Raw genomic sequence first — 11,243 nt, forward strand, 5'->3', positions numbered from 1 at the left:
ATTAGGAGAGAAAGGAAATGCACAGTGCTGTGTTGTGCCAAGCAGATGACAGGGAAAGTAGTTGCCAACACAGGATCCTCTGCTGTGCACAGCTAACACATCTGTCTGGATTCATATTGCAGCAGATAGGTAACCTTTCACTTCCCTTCTAAGAGTGGGCAGCTGCTGTTATCATTTGATCTCTAGGTCTTTATGCATGCAGTCACTGGTGGTTAGGGCTTTGATAATATTGATTTTTCCACTGTGATTTCAGAGGTGGTTAAAAAAAAAAGAGTAAAAAAAAAAAAAGTAAAAAAGAAACCAAAGAAGTAACAGGAGGCACATTACTGAATGTTTCCTCACAGGAGCAACAAATTGGCAACTGCAGTTGATTAATTTTGTGCTACACAGAGAATGCAAGCAGGTGCTTACATCCATTCCTGAGGGAGGATGGGTTTGTTTCCATAAGTATCATCTAGCCTGCACAAAGACAGGAACTTGCTAATGCTGTGGGGCAGGTATATTAGAGAATCAAGCAGCACAGCTAAATCTACCGAAATTATATGATAGGGCAACAGCCTGGAGAGTGAAGAACGGTAGATGGTTAGCCCAGTTACCCAGGTATAACTGTCCTGGTGACACCGGGAGCACAGAGGGACAGGCCAGTTATGTAGGCATTCTGGCACTGATTTGAACTTCAGCACTGGGTGGTGGGTTGACCCTGGCTGGATGCCAGGTGTCCACAAAAGGTGTTCTATCACTCCCCTCCTCTAATGGACAGGGCAGTGAAAATATAATGAAAGGCTCATGAGTTAGGGGCAGGGAGAGATCACTCACTGGTTGCTTAACCTGGGCATCTGTAGAGGTGTTATATTCTCTCATATATTCTTATTCTTCTCTGCTTTATCTGTCATTGCTCTTGTGAAGGTTTTTCTCTCCCCTTCTTAACTATGTTATCCCAGAGGCTCTGCCACCATCACTGATAGACTTGGCCTTGACCAGCAGTGCATCAGTCTTGGAGCTTCTGGCATTGGGCCTGTCAGTCACTGGGGAAGCTGTAGCATCTCCTACCCACCTCTACCAAAACGTTGTCACATAAACCAAATATAATTTGGAAAACCAGAAACTTATTTATGGCTCTCAGCCTTATCAAGGAAACTCCTTCATCTGCAGCAAGACTTTTTTAACAGGTCTCTCTCTCAGTGTATGTTCCTTACCCAGTGCAAAGCTATGCCAGATAGTTCAGGTGGCAGATGCAGTAGAGCCCCCAAAGGATCTATTCATCTTGCTCCAAGTTAGACTATTTTTGGTGCCTGCCTGGGCGCCTTGCTCATCTCTTCATGGCATTGTCCCTGCTTGCTGCAGGGGGATTGGACAACATGACCTTTGAAGGCCCCTTCCAAACTAAACTATTCCATGATTCTATAATTACATGGTTGTGTTGAGTGGCACAAACACGTTCTTTACTGAGGGGGAAAGGCATATGTGTCTCTGAGGACACACTTGAGAAAGCTGGCAACTGATAGCTACCCATGGTCCTTTCTCCCCAGGATGTTTTGGTTGCCTCCACTGCTGAGATTTTGAAAAGTGAACTAGTATTAACCACGTCCTGCTTCACTGCATCTTCCTCCCACTTTCTTGGCTAGGCTTGTAAATTTGCTTGACAGGCAGCTAAATTTGTGCTGCTCTGTCTCTCATCCCCGGTGGGCTCTCACTACACTGATGCTTTAGTGCCTATTCCAGGAATCACCACCTAAATGCTGACTGGGACACCCTCAGCAGGATCTGCTGCTGCAATTTGTGGTCTCACACAAAGTCTTGGTTGTATCTGCTTCGTCCTACAAAGATGACCATCTGACAGATAGCCCTCAAAGTATTCTTTCTGTCTATGTTCAACTGACCTCACCAGTCTGTGTTTGGAGTCAGGATCACAACTCAGCTGGTAATATTTGGGACAGCAGTCTTGTTCTTTCATTACTTCACAAAAACAATGTTCCTTTCGTGATTTCCAAGCTCAGTTTCTCCCAAAACACTTCTGACTATTGCTACCTGAAATGCTGAAGTGGGACCTGGCCCAGCTAGTCATTTCATTCTACCTGAAGACACTTGTAGGGGCAGAGGTGCTTCTCCTCTGCATCTTTTGTCCATTTGTCTCAAGCATATTTGCTCCCTGTTCAATCCAGAGTGCCAGGACTAAGTGTCATGACTCTCAAGGCCCACACCACAAGAACCATTTACCAGATGACCTTAGTATCAAATATACAAAACCAGAATTCAAAAGGGTAACTGGCTTCTCAAAGCAGTGTTGGTCACATGAGATTTGTGTAATCTTTTCCTTGATTTCTCAACATTAGTGTGCAGGCACAGGGTCAACACGCCCACAGCTAACCACTGCACAGCATTTAACACTGCAGCACTGACTCTTCAACCCCTCCTGAACCAGGGAATGCCTCACAATGGTGAGGTATTTAGACCTGTGCCTGCTTCTAAATGTGTGGATAATCTCAAAGGTATTTTTCAGTCTGGTTTTAAGGGACAGTTTGGCCAACATGTCAGCTGCCACAGACACCTTTTCCTCCTGGGCTCTGGCAGCTGCCTTTCTCTCCTGGTGACTGTCTTAGCTTGGCAAAAGCCAACAAGAAGAGCCCAAGCTTGATCCTAAATTTGGTTGGGTCTATCTTAACTCCCCTCCCTGTGCTTGTGGAACAAGTGTTCTTCTTGGTGAGACTTTTCACTCCCATCTGCAACCGAGGGAAGGTCTCACCCACACGGGCGAAGTTTGTCCACACTAACCCGCAGTGACATGTGAAGCCTGGAAAGGATCCCCTAATTCCACACTGATTGTGGAGGGAAAGTGATGTCTTCCTGGCAGGACATGATGTATCATGTGTGCCAGTCATGCCTGGGTCACCCTGCTGTAGCTTGCACAGAGCAGCCCATCCTTCAGGAATGCCCTTCAGCCTGTCCAACAGAAAGAGAATTCTGTTATGCTGACATCAAGACTGGCATTCACTGCCAAGCCAGGTCTCTGAGGATATCTTCATCACCCAGCTCCACAGTGGGGTGTGTTCCTCAAGTCCAAGTTCACACAGCAACCTGCTGTCAGCCAGGGTGTGTCAAAGGGGTTGTTTTCCTTTTTCCATTTTGACATACGCGGGTGTTACATGATGCAAATTTTACTTACTGTCTTTTGTGAGGATGGAGGGAAAATCTCCTTCCCTGTCATCAGGGTTTCAGCCTACATGGCTGGAAAAGAGAAAGATGTCATGCCACTTCCCACAGCAAATGTAGACAGCAGGACCAGAGGTGTTTGTTCTATTTCAGATGCTGCCAGACCTGTCTGACCGACCTGATCCACACCACCTCTGGCTTTAGGCTGGCTTGTACCCTTGTCAAAGGATCTTTGCTGTTAATACTTCAGTGGGGCTAAAACAGACAAGCAGCTTTTACTAATATGGGATTTTTGCTGCATTTTCCCCAGGGATTTTATGTGATGAGCACCATGCCTCAGCTGTGATAAAGAAAAGGATGGACCTACCTGTGGAGCTCAGACAGAAGGTTCCTGGACATCCTTGAGTGATGATTTTGTGGACTCTTAAAGAATTTAATACAAACAAACACCACAAAAGAGCTTGCACTGTGATGCCTCACTTAATTGTATTACTGAAGAGAAACTACAAAAGGAGCTACACTGTAATTACTAGATTCATGTCCTTTGCTGCTCAGATGCTATTGCCTGACAACCATGAGCTACACCTCAGAATTCTGAAGTTACCTTGGCCCTACAGAGGTGGAACCAATGGCAGGATTAATGACTCAAAACCCAAATTCTTGTTAAGGTATGGTGTTGCAACAGTAATTTGTAATTTTCTCATTATCTGAACCAACTGCAAAGTTCCAGTACTCAGGTAGACTTTTCTCAGCGCAAGAGGCTGGTAAGAGTGCAAAAGAGTGAGAGAGAGGCCATGCCAGCAGCTGGAGAGAAGCTCTTGAGCACATAATGAAGCTCTTAAATGTAGTCACTTTGCCTGGCTGAGTGAAATGGAAGGTGAATGTGAGACTCGTCCAGCGTGAGACAAAACGTGTGTGGGATGAGTCAGTATTTTGCAGTTCTCCCTGAAGGCTTTTTTATGACTTAGAAGTAACTTTTCTTTACACTAATTTTCCTTTTCCATCACTGCTGAGTGCAAAGACTGTAAAAGGCAAGACAGAACATTAAACTGAAAGATTTTTAGAAGCAACAGGAGATTTGTGGTTAAAATTTATTTTGAGCGTCTGCTGAGGAAGATGCTTTCTTACTGAAGGTAGCACAAGGTTTTATTCTTAAAAGCTCCCCTCTGATTATAAGTTAATTAAAAATTTGTTGTTTGAATAAAGAAGAAAGAAACTGCTAGAGTTCAATTTGCTATAATCCATGAACTAAGTGTGGGTTTTTTGGAGAGGGCTTAAGAGAACTTTTAATGAAGGTAAAATGCTATTAATTGGAAATTTTCCAATTAATATTTGGAACATACTAGAATAATTGGAAAATACTGGACTTGTGTCTCTTAATAGTCATATATACAGACCTTTCTGACTGCTTACAACTTTATCTTGTTGTATCTGAGGTGATAACATCCTACTCTAAAAGTCTTTCATCTTCTCTCTTTCTGCACTCCTGCAAGGCCCAGGGTGGTTTTCAGTCTGTGTTAGAGTACAGCAGCATCCAGCTCACAGTGAGCCTTTGAAGCTGCTGTTGACAGCAGCTTCTTCATGGGCCAGTTGCCAGCCTGCTCTCTCAAGAAGGAACTCTTCTGTCCCTATACCAGTGCTCTTAACCTCAGACTAGAGTTTGAAGCACAGCCCCTAGGACACTTAAGCACATTTCTGCCTCACAGCCCCTCCCTAAAGTTCAACCTCTCAGTCTGCCTGGTTCCAGCATCTCTTCCCACTACACAAAAGCTTTAATAGTGCAAGTGCAGACTTCCATTGTTGAACTCTTCAGAAACTATACAGTGTTCCTAACGATAAAACCAAATCTGCTTGATTTGAAGGCAATCAAAGGGATTTCTTCCAGGTCCCTGGAAGATCAGCAAATATATTAGTGAGGCCTCCCACCCACATGCAGAAGTATGTTGAACTGTCTTTACTCCCATTGAGGGCCTGTTGTCTCTTTCTCCCCTCCAACTTGCTCTAATGGCTCAGATCAAAACCAGAGTGGGTTTTGTTTCCTTCTGAGCAATAGCGTTGCCATGTCCTCAGACCCCAATCAGTCGTGGGATTTTTAAAATAAGCATCTTGTGGTTACCTGTGCTGTGCTTAGAGTGGCAGAGTTCCCAGTTTGAGCGGCTTCAGGACTAATGAAAGCAGAGGACTTTTCTGAGATCAGAGGTTTCTACCTTTTCACAAACCATCAAACTAATGGGACGGGAGAATAGCACGCCCAACTTCTTGCTAACATCACTGTGCAAATCTGGGAGCAAGGAATGTTCTGCACCACACAGCTGGAGTGTGCTTCATCATGCTCCAGTAGGACTTCAGTACTGGTCCAACGCTGCCACACCACTTACGGTTCCGACCCCAAATATACAGCAGAGGATCCTCCACTGTCCTTCATCCCCCTCCTTTCTGTGCCTGAGACTAAATCTAATTTGTGCTTGTGTAGTTCTACCTATATGTGCAGTTTTCTGCAGGTAGAGGCTGTAAGAGACATCAGTGTCCCTGCACTTATTCACTTCAGTAGGGTTAACATAACTATTAAATTCCACTCCCCAGTGCAACCTTGTGCACAGAGGAGACACTGCCCCTTCCCAGACAAATGGTCAGTGGGGACCATCCTCCCAGCACCTTGCACTGGTGGGCAATACCTGTGGCAAAGTGACAAAATTTCTGTTTTCCCCAAAGTCTTGGCAAATTCTACACCCCATGAGACTCTTCTGCACTGCCACATATTGAGATGAAGCCTTAAATTCTATTAAATATCATATTTACTAAAAATAAAGCACACAGTTCACTAACAATCATTCCAAGTAACTGTGTGCCCCAGACTGGTAGCAAACAACAGACTGCTGTGCTTTTAGATCAAACCATCAGGTTCAGAAAAAAAACAGGAGAGGAAAAGGGCAGCCACTCTCAAGAAAGAAGTCTGCCTTTAGCTATGTGATTAGCTTGTCACAGCTCGACTTCTGCTCTCCTATATTGTTGGAATCAAGCAGGGAGAAAACAAGCTGCAAGCAATTACATTTACTTGATTTGAATGATGTCTTTTATCTTGCTGCCTGTTGAAAGTTTGTTTCAATTCCCTTCCCTAACCCCTCAAGGATGAGAGGATCAAGTAAGCATAAAATGATTCATTAGCAGAATTTGACTCTACCATACAGAAAAAAAGAGCAGGTAATCTGTGAAAAAAACCATTAGTGACTAGAAAATGTATAGATGCTATTTATTGTAAAAGACCACACAACTGGACAGTGTTCAGCTTGCTTCCCATGATGAACAGATTTTTTTATTATACAACAGCACGAGTCAGATGCATTCATTTTTTTAAAATTCTAAATACATTGAGATATGAGCAAATGAAAAAGAAAAAGGCTGTTCTGCAAGATTTCCTGTTCCGTGATGCATAGGCAATTGGCCTATATTTGTGACCCCATTTTTATTTCAGATCTGTAGCTGTGCTGCACAGACTCGATCCTTTGATTTGAAGTCTGGAGGAGTGGCAATGGCCAATGCTGGCTACAGACTCAGTCTTGAATGAGGTGCCCGGCTGGCTAACCCGCATGCCTTCTAGCTTCCACATGGCTCTAAGCCTGAACCAGACCTTGCACGCTGCTCTTCAGCAAAGGAAGACATAGAGAGAGACGAACAGCCTCCTCCCCCAGGCACCTCTGTGAATCGCGCTCAAGCCGGAGCGGCTCGGCAGAGCCAGAGCCGCAGGCGGAGTGGGGCTGGGGCGGTGAACGCGCTGTGCTGCAGGAACCTCTGCGGCTCTGCTCCCACCATCAGCACGGGGGAGGGGAGCCACTGCCCCTAAAATCACGCGTTTCACAGGATCTTTACATGGCTTGTACAGCTGCAGCGTTACGAGGTGTTTCTGTGGCACAAGAAACAGTGGGGCAGAGCTGTGAAATCATGTAGTCTATGTGAGCTGCTATGGCCAATCGCTTAATCTTTTCTCAACAAACATTTTCTAGCTCATTCCCTACAACACCAGCCAAAACTAAGGTCCACCTTCTGAATTTTTGTTTACAAATGGGATTATGACTTCCTGGTTCAAAACCAGAGTGCTCCCCACGGTTAATCTCTAACGTGATGCAGTTATTTCTTCAGAATTTTATATTTTTTAATGCAAATTAATCCTTGCATCAGCTTCTCCCTGCTCTAAACTGCCCAGCTTGGTATCTGCTTGACTATCAAGAACCCATCCACATGCCCCAGGGAAGGGAGCACAGTCCCAGTCATCCCTTGTCAGTGCCAAGGGAGTTTCCTGCACCAAGCCACAGCTCTTGTGCGGCTGCCAGCACTCTTATTGTGTCAATCAATTTTACATAACTTGCTCTCTGCTACCACCCATTGCCTGCTCAGCTTCATTGTTCTTTGGGCTAGTTTCAATTCATGCGTATGTGCTTGATTTAATTTTCTTTGTATAAACTGGATTGACTTGGGATCTTTCAGAGTAGTACTTGGCACTGATTTCTGCATGTATTTTTGAACTTCTTTTGGTTCCTTTGCATTTTTCCACAGTTTATCTTAATACATTTTGATATTTAATGCAAAAGCATGCATGCAAGGAATCCGTGCAGAAGAGCTCCTATGCATTAACATCACACTAGCATATCCTAATTTCGCTTCCCAGGCTAGATAAGACCTATAGTCCCAATGCATTAATTTCTTTGACTGGCACTTCCAACTCCTTCAAATTAAGTACCATCAAATTAGCACACATTTATTGAAACCAGAAACTCATGAAAGCATTCATTAATTTTAATTTCTCTTTCATGGAAGAAGACCACGAGAATTCGTCCTCTTTTTCTCTGAGATCATCAGCACCTCCCCACATCTGTGACTGCACCTTAAAGGGACCTGCACTGCCAAAACATTCTCAAAATTCAAACCTTCTTGTACTGTTAACAGTTTCTGTTCAGGTCCCCAAGTTCAAAATTCACTAGGGCTTAATTGACTTAGTCTACTGAGTGAGTGTAACTGACAAACACAGGTTTGCAGTGAGTGCTACACTTAACAATAGCTGGTGTATGTGTGTGTTGCTTTTTAATGACAGGGTCTATTACTCAAATCTACATATTATTCCTTAAGAATTATTTTAAATTTCATATTTCTCCCATGAATACATGTTAAATTATGAAGTTTAAGTGTACATAATTCTCACCTCCAGGATTCCTTTAGTCTAGTAAAGTAAACCAAGAATTTACATTTTGTAGTTTCATCTTGGCTTGCTTGGAATGCTTTGAACTACTTATACTTCAATTTTATCAGTTTCCTTTAAAGGAACAGAGCACAGATCTCTTACTTTGCAGTTCAAAGGAGATGAAGAAAACATCAGTCAAGATGCCAGCCACTTAACACCATAAACGTGCTTTTCTTATAAAGGTTGCCAGAATAATTTTGTAAAACCCAAGCTCTGTCAAACATTTCTAGGTAGCCAAATATCACACTGACTTCAAGGAAATGGTTGCTTCTAGATTTTGCCTAAATTCATTCCTAATTTATCCACAGGCCAGTATTACTTAGACAGTTTAAAGCATTTTATTCATGTTTAGAAAGAACTGGAAAGAATTTTCAGAGAGAGCAGTGCTGTAGGCGGTAGGCACAGCCAGACACACTACTGAGCATCAGCCTCTTTGCCCACAACTGCCCCCCTTTCCCTCTGCCCGTGCTTATTCTTCCAAACCACAATCCCCTCCTTTCTCCCCTTTTGGTTCTGGCTCTAAATATACCAGAACAGGATTTATCCATCTCGCAAATAGTCTTCTCCAACATCCCACCATCAGCCCATGTGTCTGTAGGTCACTCAGCCCATGAGGTGACCCAAGGCCTTGCCTGGGGGCACCTCTCCCAATATGGCCCAGGAAAGAGACAGAGCAAGGGGTTTCAGCTTCGAGAGCTCCAGTTCAGTATTGGGCTCCCCCTTGCCTTGCTCCTCTGTGCTTGTAAGAGTTGATACTTAATCCCATAACCCAACATTCACCAATGTAAAAAGCAGGTGGGCTGCACCATCACGTCTCCTCACACAGAAACATTTCCCAGCCATGTTTCAGCTCCTGCGCGGGCAGCACTCCCCGAGCAGGAGGCTTGTTGCCACTGCAGGTTCTGAGGGGCTTGCTGATCTGGGTGGGTGCAGCGTGCTGAGCCTCACAGCCCCACACCTCAGGAGAGGAGCTGCTGGATCACAGCAGCCCCAGCAGTGGCAGCTGTACCTACACAAGTCACCTTGTTCCTCTGGCCTGTTTTCCATTTGTGAAGCTGAACTTTTAATCACATAACACAAACTACCAGAATTACATGTCTGAAACATAATGGGAACATCAGTTTAGAAGCAAGTCTGCCACAATCCCCTAAGCCAAAAATGCACGTGGAAACACGGCTGTGGCATGTGCCAGCCTTTTCTCAATTATCTCCCCTTGCAGCACGCCCTGAAGGACAACTGTCAGCCAAAACAGACCATGCCGTGAGCACAAGGTGGAAACTTTTCCATTTCAGAGAAAAAAAAGGTGAAGCAGTTTCTTGTTGTGAAAGTGCATGTGATACTTTTAGAGGGGAACACTGCAAATGACCTGATTTTACTACCTTGTATCTGTTGTGGTTTCCCCATAGCACAGAGCAATTGAAACAAAACACTTAAAGCTGTTCAGAAACTGAAAAACAACTTTTAGAAACCTTACGCCCTGTTTTGAAACTTAGATCCAAGTGTAAGGATCAGCTGCAGGTATTCATACAGCACATATTATTCAAGTATGTTCCAAGTTCACGTTTCCTAATAGATTTCTTCAAGGACATAAGAGTTAAATCTTTTCAGTAATGTTAAATTACTGTATTTGCAAACGTTGGCCTTTCTCCATGGGACAGTATGAACATAAACACCTGCATTAACAAACTGTAGCAAAACTATTTCTACCTGCAAACAAGGTACTTTGCATGCACAGAGGTAGTCACATGGAGTCTGTCTATCCCCATAATAACTAGTTGTCCATAGAGAGGTCTGTTTCAGAATAATCTAAATTGAAAGGGCTTGGCAGAGGTCCAGACCGCTACTCAAAGCGGACCTAACTTCAAACCTACATCCACTAGCTCCAAGTCTGTCCATTTGAGTTTCAAAAATTTCCAGTGATGGAGACTTCACAATCTCTCTGGGTGTCTTCTCTAAGTCCTGAACCATTTTCATGGCGATTCTTTAGATTTTATTTCATGTATGCAACTGGAATTTCTCTCACTGCAGTTTGTTGTCCTTTTACTGGGCACCTCTAGGAAGAGTATGAGCTTCTTTTCCATGTGGTGCACTGTAAGCATGGAAGTTCAGTTTAGCCACCCACCTTCACATTCTCTTCTACAGGCAGAACAGTGCCAGCTCTTCATAGATCACATACCCCAGTTCCACCACCATCCTCCAAGCCTCTCTACTGGGCTCGATTTTGTTGGCAGCTCTTGTACTGGGGGAGCCAAGCTGAGCACAACACTCCAGGTAATGGTCTCACAAGGAAGGGGACGGAAGGGAAACAACCATTTCCCTCAGCCTGCACACTGACCCACACTTCCAGGCTTTCACTCTTCACAGCTGCCCCCAGGCCCTTTCAGCAAAGTTGCTTTTTATCCAGCCTATCTGTCCACAATCTGGCTACAGAGATGCTTTGGGAGATTTTGGTATCTAGCCTGTAGAGGATTTAGCTTCAGTATGAATCAGATCACTTACAAATCTACAAAAACTGCACCTCCTGCAATTCAATTCAATTTCTCTTAGCTCTGCCTTACAAGGAAAACATCAAACCAAAGGACTTGCAAAGAGATACATCTGGCACCACAAAGTTCTGCAGTCATCTTGACAAGATTTAATTCCTGCTCACTACACAACACTAAAACTAGAAGTTTGTTAGCTTTTTATCTACAAATATTCATGGATGCATTTTTTTTTTCCCAAAGAGATGGCTGGTCTTTGTCAATAGTATTTAATCAGTGAAAATTACTATACTAAAAAGAAAACAAAGTAGTAAACCCCATCTTTACCATCATCACCTAATCAAGTGCTTCAGTTGTCTCAAGAGCTAGGTGTAGTG

Source organism: Corvus moneduloides, chromosome 3, assembly GCF_009650955.1.
Source record: "Corvus moneduloides isolate bCorMon1 chromosome 3, bCorMon1.pri, whole genome shotgun sequence".
Classification (NCBI taxonomy): Eukaryota; Metazoa; Chordata; class Aves; order Passeriformes; family Corvidae; genus Corvus; species Corvus moneduloides.